Below are 14,034 nucleotides of genomic sequence, written 5' to 3'. Positions count from 1 at the left end.
GCTGAAATGGTGTTTCCATGAGTCTTTGCAGAGTTCCACTCTCTGGAATGTATATCTGTTATATCATATATACATGTAACATCTCTGGTATATGTTATACAGAGGCCTCTAATGTATATGCTACTTCTTGCTCATCCAGTCCAATTAACATGATATCGCCAATATAGTGAACCACTGTGATGCTTTGCCAAATAACTGTTAGGCTTCGTTGGAATATATAATGTCAGAGGGAAAGCAATTGAACTATCTCTGGTTAAGATTATAAATACATACACCTACCTGCTTCAAGTAAATTCAGACTGTTTCTGACTTTCCTGAGATGGATGGAAAATGACCTGTTCATCTGATCAATGATAGTATACCATGCACTAAGACCATGATAATCTGCTCTAGCAAGGATGCCACTTATGACAGAGAACTGCAATTGGAGCTACTTTCTGATTGAGTTTGCCTTATTTTATCATCACCTGCCAGGATGATCTGGTTTTTGTAGAGTTCAGGGTAGCCAGTTAAATGGTGTCTTAGTAATCTAGTGCTGCCATAACAGAAATACCACAAGTGGATGGCTTTAACAAAGAGAAATTTAGTTTCTCACAGTCTAGTAGGATACCAGTCTGAATTCAGGGTGTCAGCTCCAGGGGAAGGCTTTCTCTTTCTGTCAGCTCTGGGGGAAGGTCCTTGTCCTCAATCGAGGTGCTTCTCTGGCACAGGGACCCCAGGCCCAAAGGATACACTCTGCTCTTGGTGCTGCTTTCTTGGTAGTATGAGGTCCCCAACTCTCTGCTTGCCTCTCTTTTCCTTTTATCTCTTGAGAGATAAAAGGTGGTGCAGGCCACACCCCAGGAAAGCTCCCTTTACCTTGGATCAGGGAGGTGACCTGAGTAAGTGTAGTGTTACAATCTCACCCTAATCCTCTCAACATAAAATTACAATCACAAAATGGAGGACAACCATACAATACTGGGATTCATGGCCTAACCAAGTTGATATACACATTTTTGGGGGGACATAATTCAATCCATGACATTCTACCCTTTGGCCCCCCAAAAATCACATTCTTGCGACATGCAAAACATATTCATCTCATCATAGCATAGCAAAAGTCTTAAACAAAGTCAAAGTCCAAAATTCAAAAATTCTTCTTCATCTGTGAAATCTAGAACTCAGGTTATCTGCTTTGAAAGGTACAATGGCAGAAAAGGCACAAGCTAGACGCTTCCATTACAAATGGGAGAAACTGGAGGGAAAGAAGACAAAACAGGCACCAAGCAAGTTAGCAGAACACGTTACACTAACCCTCAAAGCTTTGAAAATAATCCTCTGTTCTCTGAGACGATTTATACAATGGCCCTGCTTTGCAGACTTTAGGTATTGGCCACACTCTCTGTATTCTTAGCGGAGGCCTCTTGGCCCTGGGTTTCAGCTCCAGCTTCCAGGCTCACTGGGACTGCAACTCTGTTACCTCGGCTTTAGACGCACAATTCTCCTAGTCCATCTGAACAGAAACTACACCTTTAGAAACACCAGAGGCCATGGCTCCACCCTTTGAAACCTCTGAGGTCATGGCCATACCTTTTGAGACTGAGGCAGCTCAGTTTCTTGTGTTCTTTGTCTCTTCAGCTTCTTTTTCCTGGTTTCTTGGCCTCTTGGCTCCTCGGGCCTCATACCCACTACTGCCCTGCTGGGGCAAGTGTTCCCAAGCTCTGTAGCTCCACTGATAAGTGCCCGGAGGCACCTCATTCCAGCAGGGAGCCTCCCACACAGGCAGTCAGCTCTCTGGCTCTGTGGGTCAGCAAGCCTAGCTCCACTAAGTGCAGGGGGCACCCTGCTCTGCCAGGAAGCCTCCTGTGCACAGGCACCCAGCTCTCTTGCTCCATGGGTCAGCTCCAGAGCCATCTTGTGCTTGTTTCCTTGTCCTGCTGCTGCTGGTTTTCTGTTGTTCCACTTCTTTGCAGCTGCAGGTTCTCTGCTGCCCTGGACCTCTGTTGATGTGGGTGGAAATTGACCTGTTCATCTGATCAATGATAGTATACCATGCACTAAGACCATGATAATCTGCTCTAGCAAAGATGCCACTTATGACACAGCAGCTGCAATTGGAGCTACTTTCTGACTGAGTTTGCCTTACTTTATCATCACCCTCCAGGATCATCTGGTTTTTGTAGAGTCCAGGGTAGCCAGTGAAATGGGGACATTAAATGGACCCACGCATCCTGCATCCTTTAGGTTATTAAGTATGGCACTGTTCTCTGTCGCCTTCCCCTGTTCCCATTTGTGGTTGAAACACTGTTTCTTAAATTTACTATGTTGAGTGAAGGAGCAATTTCAGAGACTTTCAATTGTCTACTACATAGGTCTTATTCTACAGCCTGGGGAACCAATATGGGATTTCTGCTAATTACCTTGTATGTTCATTATAATTATACACTTAGGGACAAGGGAGGTGACCACTGGATGGGTCTGTGGACCCAGTGGAACCAGTGTTAGCTGGAACCACTGTTAGCAGCACTCTGCTTTTTTGCTTTTTGTTTTTTCACCTTGCCTCCACATGCTGGCACTCTGGCAGGGTCAACTTCAGTGTAAACTCAGATCCTGTGTCTAATAAGCCTTTGAAATGTTTGAGTATCTTATTAGCCAAGTAAATGGCTTTAGGTCAGGTTCTTTTGGAGAAGGATCAAGGATATTATCTTATTCACTTGCACTGGTTGTGCAGGCTCTTTGAGACAGTCTCTTTCAGTGAGTAGCAACCAGTGGTCTTTACAAATAACAGTTCTAATATAATTTTATTTAATGCTCACCGTAGACCTGACCTGTTGCCATCGAGTCAATTCCGACTCATAGCGACCCCATAGGACAGAGTGGAACTATCCCATAGAGTTTCCAAGGACAGTCTGGTGGATTTGAACCGCCAATGTTTTGGTTACCAGCTGTAGTTCTTAACCACTAAAACACCAGGGTTTCCATATGCTCACCATAGCCCTTGTAATTAGAATAGGTGTTATTATGTAAGTGCCATCACTTCACAGATAAGAAACCACTCTTCGGCCAGTTTAATTTAGATCACAGAAATAGCTATGAAACCTGTATTTGTAACCATATCGTTTTTCTTTGAGAAACAGTGTTCTTCCTCTTAAGCCAAATACTGTCCTGGAGATGCTGTGGCTGCAGTAAATTTGCCCTGAGTAAGATCGTGTTCAGATAACTCTTTGTGTCTGCAAAGCAGAGCTGAATGGCAAGAGGATAGGTGAAAACGTCAGTACTTCCCTAGGCTATGGCATGTGCTGGAAAATCTGTTATATTTGTATCCTATTACCTGGCTTTTTTCCATTTCAGGGTATTCCCAATGTTAGGGCAGTTACTGAGAAGGGAGGACTCAGATGATCTAGGCTTCCTTTGATGACTGCACATCTGCATACAATTAATACATAATTTCTGAAAAAGAGACATCAGTAACCCAAATTGTGAACAAATTGTGGAAACTATCTTTTGTCCTGTAATTCAGAAACCTGTGGTTAAGTATGTTGGAAAGTTTCAGTCTCCTTTGTCGATACACAAAGATATACAAAATAATAATTTAGCTTGTTAGTAAGTAATCTCTCAATCTCTTCTGCTTTGAATCAAGAGAGTGGTCCTCAGCTCTGGTGACAGGAGCGTGGATAGGGTTGGTTATCAGAATCATGAGTGGAGATTTTTTTAAGACTTAGTCTCTTGCCAAAATTTAGATGGTGTCTCTTTCTAGCACTGCATTGAGGCATATTACATTAGAAGGTAAAGATAGTGGGTATGTTCCTCAAATTTGCGGGCGGAATAAATTCCTCTATCAACAATGTACCAAATCAGCCCGTCTTCACTTGGGATGCCTGGATGGTTCAGAGGACCTCTGGACTCCTTGACACAGTCTGTGAAATTTTGAAAGTATGTGATTTCATCAGATTCTCAGTGGCATCTGTGACCTCAAAAAAGGTTGCGTTCAAACGGTATTTATATGCTGGTAAAAAAAAAATTTTTTTTTTTTTTTTTTTTTTTTTAGTACTGTCAGAATTGACTTGATGGCAATGGGTTTTTTTGTAAACTGGAAAATTTATTCAGCATCCTTGTATTTAATAGCTTTTTTGTACACAGGCATGGGAACCTAATGTCCATTTTAATCATTGTTTATATGGAAAACAATCTGAGTTCCAAACTTACACAGTATTGAAAGACATCCCATTCATAAGTTGAGGCTACCTATACAGTTGAGATAAAGAATAACTGAGTTTAATGGATGCTGATAAGTGTTTTTATTCTTTAGCTTGGATTGTAAATTCTGTAATAACAAAGTGTATTTATAAAGCTCAATATGAGATAGAGGAGTACCTAATAGTACTTGTACTTTTAATAATTATTAAACAGCTTGAACATAATTTCACTGTTCAAGTAATTATCCTGAACATTAGACAGAGCACAAATAGAGATTTCTACTCTGAATTCTAAGCATGACATTAGAACTGTTCTATCCCTCCTTCTTGCCACTTCTCAAACTGTGCCCTTTACTCAAGTGAGGAGGCATTGGAATGCAGTGTGGCGTACTAGCAGCTTCCTGGTCTAAATCCAGAAGAAAAGACAAGCATTTATAGTGACTCCTAGATATGAATTGATTCAGAGACAGGAGCCGAAATTTGTGACCTCAGAACTTTATGGGTTGCTGATATAAGTTCCACTAATATTTACCACTCCACCAATATAGTTGTTTTATAACCTTTAATATACAATTTCCACTACAGGGAGCAAAATACATTATTTTTGTATTTTTTCAGAACTAGAATATGAGGTAAAGACTGCTAATAGCAATCATTTGGTTGAGCTTATTTTCAGGCCTCTTCAAGAGGCCTATTATTCAAACTTTTAGTCACCTATTTAGATTCATGATAAAGAGACCCTGGTGGTACAGTGGTTAAGCACCCAGCTGCTAACTGAAAGGTTGATGGTTTGAACCCACCCAGCAGCTCCATGGGAGAAAGATGTGGCAGCCTGTTTCTGTAAAAACATTTACAATCTTGGAAACCCTATGGGGCAGTTCTCTGTCCTATAGGGTTGCTATGAGTCAGAATCAACTCGATGGCAATGGTTTTTTTAAAAAAAATTTTTATTTTTATGTTCATGATAATGTACTCATGTTCAAGAGATGTACCAGTAAGTGGTTAGGTGTATTTTTATTCTCCTGAAAATGATGCAATAGTTAAGAAACTTGTTATATTACTATCACAGTTGCAATTTAGTTTTTTCTCTTGAGAGTTGGATTATACCTTTGCTAATTTAGAATGCCAAATGAGCAAAAGAGAAAGCATTTTGAAATATTCCATTTTTCTTAGTACCTTTTTTTTTTTGGTAGTGACAACTCTCCTAACATACTTTTAAAGGAAAGCAATTCTTTCTGCCAAGAAAAAGAAGAACTGATGTTTGGAGAAGAATTACTCGGCAGAGAGTAGAGGAGTAGAGTGACTGACTTTTCCTCTGTACATCAGAGTACATTGGAAGGCATCTGCTCCTCGGCTTTAATACCTTGCAAACTTGTAAAAGAGTCTGACGGTACCAAAAAGAAGTTACTCCTAGAGGATAAACTTGGAGAATATGAAACCTAACCATAAAGATATGGAGACTAGCTTCTTTTAAACTCACAAAGTACAAAACTGGAAGAAACAGGCTGACCATGAAATAGAGGGCTCCATTAAGCACCTCCTTACAGGTGGCTATTTTGAGAGTTGTTGAATTGCCATTATTGAATATGATATGAATATAATATGGAAATGAGGAGCAGGTTTTGAGTCGGGGTAGTTTGAAGGCAAATTTTTTGGAAATAAAGGAAAATGAGTACTTTTTGAAACTTCCTTTCTAATTCTATGAACTGATGGTAAATATACACAAGTCTTTTTTTCTATTCATCTTTCCCTGGTTTGCTATATGCCTTGAACCATAGATATAATTAAATTACAATCTCTAACAATATTAACTTCTTGACTACTGACTTCATACAATTTGTTAATTTGTGGTGAAATGAGTTGCTAATAATAAAGTACTGAACTTTGGAAACTATTTGAAATGTAAACTACAACAGTTATTCCTGTAATTGTCCTTTTCATTGACTTGTATTAGCTATGAGGAGCCCTGGTGGTGCAGTGGTTAAGAGCTTGGCAGTTCAAATTCACCAGATGCTCCTTGGAAACCCTATGGGGCAGTTCTACTCTCTCCTGTAGTGTCGCTGTGAATCAAAATCAACTCAATGGCAATGGGTTCGTTTTTTTTGTTTTGTTAGCTATGCTTTCTTCAATGGGAGAGAAAGCACTTATAATAAGAAAGACAGAAATTTTGAATAATTTTGAATAACTGGTAAATTTATGAGAATGCTTTCTATCCCATTTATGGGATAGAGAAACACTGGGAGCTACTGGTCTAATCCACAACCTTGTACATGTGTGCATTGTTTGGGGCAGACATCCTAATAGAGATAGGATTTTACAGTAGGGGATGACCCAGAGAGCCCAAGCACAAATGCTGAGTAATTTTGAAAGGAGATATATTACCATTAAAAATGCTTTTCTTATACTCAGAGTTCTGTATTTTTCTGTTTTTAAATTTAACAAGAACACATACATGCTTCATCTCTAAAATGCACTTTTTCTTTGTCTTTCATATAGTTGGACTGTGGTGAGCTCATCATGTTTATTAAATTGTGCTTTCCAAAGGGCAGGTGCCATGTAGAGTCGCCAAAACCAAACCCATTGCTGTCAAGTCGATTCCAACTAATAGTGACCCTATAATTCACTTAGATGATGACCTTGTTTTAAGATTAGTCTTAAAGGATCTCTTGCTACACGTTGTGTTTGTTATTACAGCTGAGTAGAACTTTATAGGTTTCCCATCAGTTGTCTAGCTAGATATTCCCCTGAATACATCCAATATTGTCAATTCTGCTAATCCCCTTTGTGGCTCATTACACTATCTAATTAATTTCTACATTCAAAAAATGTGTGATAAGACTGAATATAACTCCTTTTATTTTTGGCTCCAACACATGTCTGTCAGTTTGTCGTATTATGGTGGCTTGTGTGTTGCTGTGATAATAGAAGTTTGCCACTGGTATGTCAAATACTAGCAGGGTCACCCTTGGTGGACAGGTTTCAGCAAAGCTAAGACTAGGAAGAAGGATCTGGCAGTCTGCTTCTGAAAAAATTGGCCAGTGAAAACCTTATGAATAGCAGTGGAACGTTGTCTGATACAGTGCCGAAAGATAAGCCCCTCAGGTTGGAAGGCACTCAAAATATGACTGGGGCAGAGCTGCCTCCTCAGAGTCGACCTTAAAGACGTGGATGGAGTCAAGCTTTCGGTACGTTCATTTGCTGATGTGGCACAACTAAAAGTGAGAAGAAACAGCTGCAAACATCCACTAATAATAATAGGTATGTGGAATGTACAAAATATAAATCTAGGAAAATTCATATTCATATGATTAAATTTATCCTCTCATTTCCTTTTGCTCCTTTATCTTTTCTAGCATTTTGGAAAGGGCAAATTCTCTTCACTTATCCTACTTAAATTTTTCATTTTTTGAGTCTGGATGCTCATTTTCATGTCCTTCTTTCTGTTGTGGGAGTATCTTCAATATGTACAAGCATTTACCACTCAAAGACTCTGGAAACCCTGTCATTTTTGTCGCTGTAAAGCAGACAGTAGTCTGTAGAAATGTTGGCGTCTGCCTGCAGTTGCTCTGTTTGGGCACTGGGTGGCTGAAATGCGTGGAGGAGGTGAAACTTTGACAAACTTTCGAGTGTGAAATTTTGATCATGTTGGATGACAGAAATCATTCTATATCAAACTAAAAATGGGAGGAAATTTTGTTTGGGAATTGAAAGAGAGTTCAAATGGATGAATTTTAGGGTTTGAGTTTTCTGGAAATAATTAAGTTTCAACAAAGTCAGCAGGGGTGGATTAATCAATAAGGAAGATAAGCACAGCATTTACCTGATCAGCTGTGGTGATCAATTTCACTTTTTTTTTTTTTTTTTTACCACATCAAATCTTCTGCTTCTAGGTATGGCTGGCATCTGCCTCTCTCCCAGCCCATGGCATCTTCCTCAAAGCCTCTTTTTAAGTTTACAGCCCCTGGCAGGAATAGATGACCCAGTAAACAAGGTAAGCACAGACTTAGCTGTGCTTACTTAGTAATCTGTAGTGAACAATTTCACATTCACCATGCCTTTCATGTGGTGAAACTCATGTGAAATTGTTCACTACAGATTACTAAGTAAGCACAGCTAAGTCTGTGCTTACCTTGCTTACTGGGTCATCTGCTCCCGTGTAGAATAAAACTAACACTGAACTGGAAACTAGGAGACCTGCTTTCTTGTTCATGCTTTTGAGTTAGAAAATCTACTCAGAATTCTGACTACCCTCACTTTCTAACTGAATGACAATGGACAAGTTGGGCAGTTAATCTCTGAACTTTGTAAGTCATAAAATGAAACAATATCTATCTTATAGGATTACTATGGGAAAAAAGAGATAAATGTTAGTTCTCTTCCTTATGTTCCTTTCAGAGCTTTGATTAAAAATTTGTAAATATTGCTCTCTACTGAGCTTCAGTTGAAAACAATCTTTGCCGTGTGGTTAATTCAGTGGCTTTCCCTTTCTCCCCATTCTTGGTCCTGTTTCTGTGGGTGAACAAAGCCATGTATTATTAAAATTTATTTAAAAAAAAAATTAGCCAATAAATAATATAGGGAAATGGGGCTGAGTCAGGTTAGGAGGACCCAGCCCTATTAAGCATGGTACTATAAATTGACTTTCATCTTGGTCTGTACCTCTTCCAGTGTGAAGTGTTTGGTTCCCTCCTAAAGTGAGGTTCTGTCTGCTTCACAGCCTTGCACTGAGGAAGTGGGGAGAGGAAAGAGGGAAAAAAGGAGTTAAAGGCCAAAAGCAATCTAGTTAATACAGTAAGCCAGGCAAGAAGAACGAGGGTTAGAAGAAACAATAACAGTTCAAGCTTTACCAGCATGACAAGTCAAGAGACAGATACTACTAGAGCTGGTAGTCTTGGCAGGAGGGTGCGTATCACACCTCAGGTGGAAACTGTTATGAAAATCATATGAATCAAGATCACAAAATAAATTAATCTTGAATTGAATTAGATGAATTAAAGTTGTTAAAGACCCAGGACTTCGTACTTCACATCAATGGGCTTTTGAAAAACTTCTAATGGAGGAAAGTTTAGTAAGACTACATTCTCAATCCTGACGACCCTGCTCTCTAATCTATACTTCTGAGACTGGTATATTCGTTATGCTGTGGGCCGTTAATTTCTCATGTATTTGGAGTCTGTCAGTCTCTGGGCAATCTAAACCCATGCCAGTTGTTCATACTGACCCTCTAGCTACTTACTCATTGCCAGTTCTAGAAATCATTAGGTTTCAGCTTAGTATGATATCCATAGCTTCTCTCTACTAGCAGATGACCTTTTTTTTTTCTTTTGCTGCCTTATACCACAGATCTAAAATGTCTAAAATGCCAGTATTCACAGAAATTAATGTTCATCCCATTAATAAATGGATAAAAACTGTTAAGTATAGTCAAGAAACAGTTTTCTTTTTCTCCCATTGCCTTCTGTGATACTCACTTGGCCTGTAGAAACTAATATGTCATTGGCCCATGAAATTACAGCATTACCTCTTGACTATCTGGTGACTTTTTTTTTTGGCTGTTGCTTTTGGCTGTTCCATCTAGCCTCGCATCTTCAGAATTTTCCAGACAAGAAGTAGGCTCTTATCTCTAACTTCATATTTGCACCCAAACAACTGAGAAACAAATGCTAGATTCTTCCAAAGATGTCCTTCCCACCTCTTCCCATTCTGGTCTTTTCAGCTTAGCAAGCATCCAGCCAGGGAGTGAGACTAAGACTTCCTATCTCACCCTATCCCCTCTGTGGCACACCTCAGTATTCACAAGGGATGAGGATGTCTAGACAGTAGACACCTGTGCTTAAGTTGTTCAGGGAAGGGCTGGTAGTGGTTCAGTATGAGGCTGAGGCTGACCTAGCTACCCTGGAACTCGGGTGGATTAACCAGTAAACGTGGTATGCACTGCCTTGCATTGAGCAAGATATGCATGGGCTTAATTGTATTTACTTGCTAAGCTGTGGTGAGCAATTTCACATGGGTTTCACCACATCTTTGCTGTGGTTGGGACAGGTGAAATTGTGCACTACAGATTGGTAGGAAGAACAGTTGGGCCCATGTATACCTTGCTTATTAGGTAATCTGGCCCTGCTGGAACTGTGGATACATCTTGGGAAAAACGTCTATGTACTTGTAACTTGAATGAATTGATCATTAAGAACTGGGGCTTCTGGCATGTAGGGCTGCTTCTCTTGTTTGATTTTTGACTGAGTATAACATTGTTGAGATTTTCCTGTACTCAAGGAACCACTGTGGTTCAACTGCTAGAGCAAATGGGACTCTAGTTACTATTCTGAAATGGGGCTTAGTGTTATAATGTGCATGGAAGCAGATGAATGTAGGGCTCTGGAGGCCACCAATAGACTTTAAGGGGTGCATTTGAGTTCCTTGTCTCTGATGTGTGTGTGTGTGTGCATGCATGTGTGTATGTGTGTGTGTAGGAATGAAGATGGCTAATTTCAATTCTTCAAGATTGTCAGAAACCGTTTTGGAATCTAGTAGCTTGGAGAATGCAGTTCTTGTGATTAGTAGGATTGGAGCTTGAAGTAATTATTACTGGATGATAAAATAGATGTGACTATATACTGTTCCCCAGTCTGGTGAATTGAGATATATTGGTTACTCATCCATCCATGTCTGCACTGTGCTGGGTGATGCAAAGATATACAAAATTGTATTCCTTCCAAGAATATACAATCCAAGTGGGATAATCTACCAAAGATGAGTCAATTATAAGATAATTATAACACAAGTATTAAAATGGAGGAAGGTACCAGGTGTTTGGGGAGTACAAAGGAGAAACAGTTGGGTTGGAAAAATCAGGAACATTTTCCCAGAGAAGATAACCCTTGACCTGAGTTTTAATGAATGAGTAGGAGGTAACTAGGAAAAGAAGGGATTTGTCCTGTTTGCTCCCAGGTATGGGTGGTGGTGCCAGTTGTTTCAATCAAGTCCATTTGGGTAGCCATTTATAATAAATATTATTCATTTCATAAACTCAACACTTCGGAACATGGTAAAAAAATCAGGAAGTAAACAAAATAGCTGAATGACGAAAGTAGGTGTTTTAAGGTCCATGCATCAAAGATGACGTAACCGTTACCATATAAAAGTTGTCAGACTAATGAGTGAGGCAATAGACTACCGGCTGACTGTGTACACATGGGTGAGCCCAGTTGACGCCAGAAAAACTGCCCAGCTGATCCCAGTTGAGTCCAGCCCAAATTGCCAATCCACAGAGATGTCAATTAATGAATATTTGTTCTTTAAGCCACAAAGTTTTGGGGTGGTTTGTTACATTTGCCTGTATATTACATATGGAACAGTTTTCCTGCCTCAGTCCTCTTTCATATTACTCTGGAAGAGTCCTTTTGACTGATCTCCATGACTTCTGTCTGCTCACTTGACTTGTTTAACCTGATTAAAAACCCACTGCTGTTGAGTTGATTCCAACTCATAGTGACCCTGTAGGACAGAGTAGAATTGTCCCATAGAGTTTCTAAGGAGCATCTGGCGTATTTGAACTGCTGACCTCTTGGTTAGCAGCCGTAGCAGTTAACCACTATGCCACCAGGGTTTCCTTAACCTGACTATGGACCACAAAATATTTATAAGGTATTTATTATGTGTTAGGTACTATAGGAGCCTTAGTAGTACAGCCATTAAAGTGCTCGGCTGCCAACCAAAAGGTCGGTGGTTCAAACCCACCAGCCACACCACAGAGAAAGATGTACTTCTGTAAAGATTTAAAGCCTTGGAAACCCTATGGGGGCAGTCCTACTCTGTCCTATAGGGTTGCCATGAGTTGGAATTGACTCAATGGCAGTGGATTTTGTTTTGTTTTTGGTTTTACGTACTATGCTCAACTGGTTGGTTGGTACACTGCTACGTGGTGGGGATACTAAAAATAAATACCATTACATACACATGCCATGGAATATATATGGGGTATATGGAATGAATCTGTGGTTATATCTGTTTATCTGATTACATGAAAACATTTAAAAGATGAGTGGGAGCAGCATTGTGAAAAAGAAATAAGGTGGCATAGGGTAATGCTATTCAGCGATGTGCATCCCCTCCTAATAGAGTCAGTCTTGCTCTTCTCTGAACCATGCTGGGGATGAACTTGATACGGACTTGGGCTAAGGTACAAGGCCAGGAGTGGCATGACTGGGCCAGTGACCAAGGCCAAGGAATGACTTAGCAGCAAGAAGGAAAACATCTGGGTCTGAATGTGAAGTCCCTACGAATGCTGGCTGCCCAAGGACTTGGGAGAAAAACAAATGAGCCTTAGTCCCAGCTGGAACAGTATATAAGCTTGCGTCTCCCGCTAGGTGGTTGCGGTGCGCTAAACTGTTCCAGCCACCACCCTAGGCCGACTGTCCTGTGAGTAATGTTCCCAATAAACCGTATGTCATGATCGCTGGTTCCAGAGTCTTTCTTCAGTCTCTTGGAGATGCGACTGACCTTGGGTTCAGGTGCTCCTTGGGTTGTTACACAAGAGTTGGCGAGCCAGCCAAGAAACAGAGGAAACCTCCATGAGCACAGGGCATATGGTGGGGAGAAGGGCCTTGACAGGAGAAATCCTCGGATAGCCCCTGTACTCCATGTGTGTGGGGGGCGCGCAGCTATCTTGGATAACTGGACCCCATGGCGTGAGTACAGGGATGCCCTGAAAACACCTCAGGGCATTGAGGATGTGCTGCGTCAGCTGGAGGCCACAAAGCAAAAGCCAGATTGCCGCAACATGGCAGCTAGTGTGGGATGGCTCCTACTGGCAACTTAGAGAGAGGTGTCCAACATGGAGCTAGCTACTAGGGCCTGAATTAGGCAGCTGGAAGCAGAGCTGCAACTGGAGAAGGATTTGTGTGCAGCATATTCTTCCCCCACTGAAACATTAGTGTCCCGTTTAGGGGAGCAATGTGCGTCTGTGGAGGAAATCCCGGTTTGGCCAGCAACCTCCATGTGGGGAGGTCTGGCCCCTATGTTTTTCTGTGGGGGAAATACCAGGTTGGCCAGCGAATCCCAGTTAGCTCAGTTGGTAGAGCATGGGACTGGAGATAGTTGGAGGGAATAAGCAGATCCCTGGCACTGAAAATACCCTATAACATCCAGTGTGAAGCAAGAGTTAAAACAGCAGGGAAAAATGATTTTAAAAAAGGAGTAGAAAGCCCTTTAAGATAGCTTGTGTGAGCGACCTTGAAAAGACCTCAGAGGCCCTCTCTGGAATTCTCTGATAGCTGCCCCTGCCAAGATAACTGAGCAGCAACATAGTTGTGGCTGTAATAGTAAGGGGAAACCGAAAATAGGAAGGCCCACCTCCAGGTTACCAGGCAATGGGGCTAAACCCATGATTGCACTTGGTATGGTGGAGGTGTGGCCCCACAAAAGACTGAGGGCTTTGCCAACTTTTCCCAGATCTTCTTTCAGAAATAATTAAGACTGAGGATTAAGCCTAGGTCCCTCTTTCACTAGAGAGGAGCAAAACACCTTATGTTACAATCAAAGTTCAATGAGGTAGACTTTTGGGTCTGAGGTCACTATCATTGAGACGCTTATCTAAGCCTTATATGGATAAGTCCCTTTGGGGACCATACAAATCCTTATTGTATGTACTGATGATGTTCATGTATTAATGCACAACTTTGTAAACTTTTGCCTCCAAGCCCTAAAGGGAATTGTTGCAGTTAGGGCCATTTTTAGAGGGGCACGTGGAAACTGTGACGTGGGCTGTAGCTAATAGCCTGGCCATTCAATCTGGCCACTGACAACCCTCAGACTGACATATGAAGCAAGGTCCTGTAGAGATGAGACATCTGGAAAA

The sequence above is a fragment of the Elephas maximus genome, chromosome 4 (genome assembly GCF_024166365.1).
Source record: "Elephas maximus indicus isolate mEleMax1 chromosome 4, mEleMax1 primary haplotype, whole genome shotgun sequence".
Classification (NCBI taxonomy): Eukaryota; Metazoa; Chordata; class Mammalia; order Proboscidea; family Elephantidae; genus Elephas; species Elephas maximus.
The sequence above is the reverse complement of the archived record's forward strand: the minus strand, read 5'-3'. Positions refer to the sequence as shown.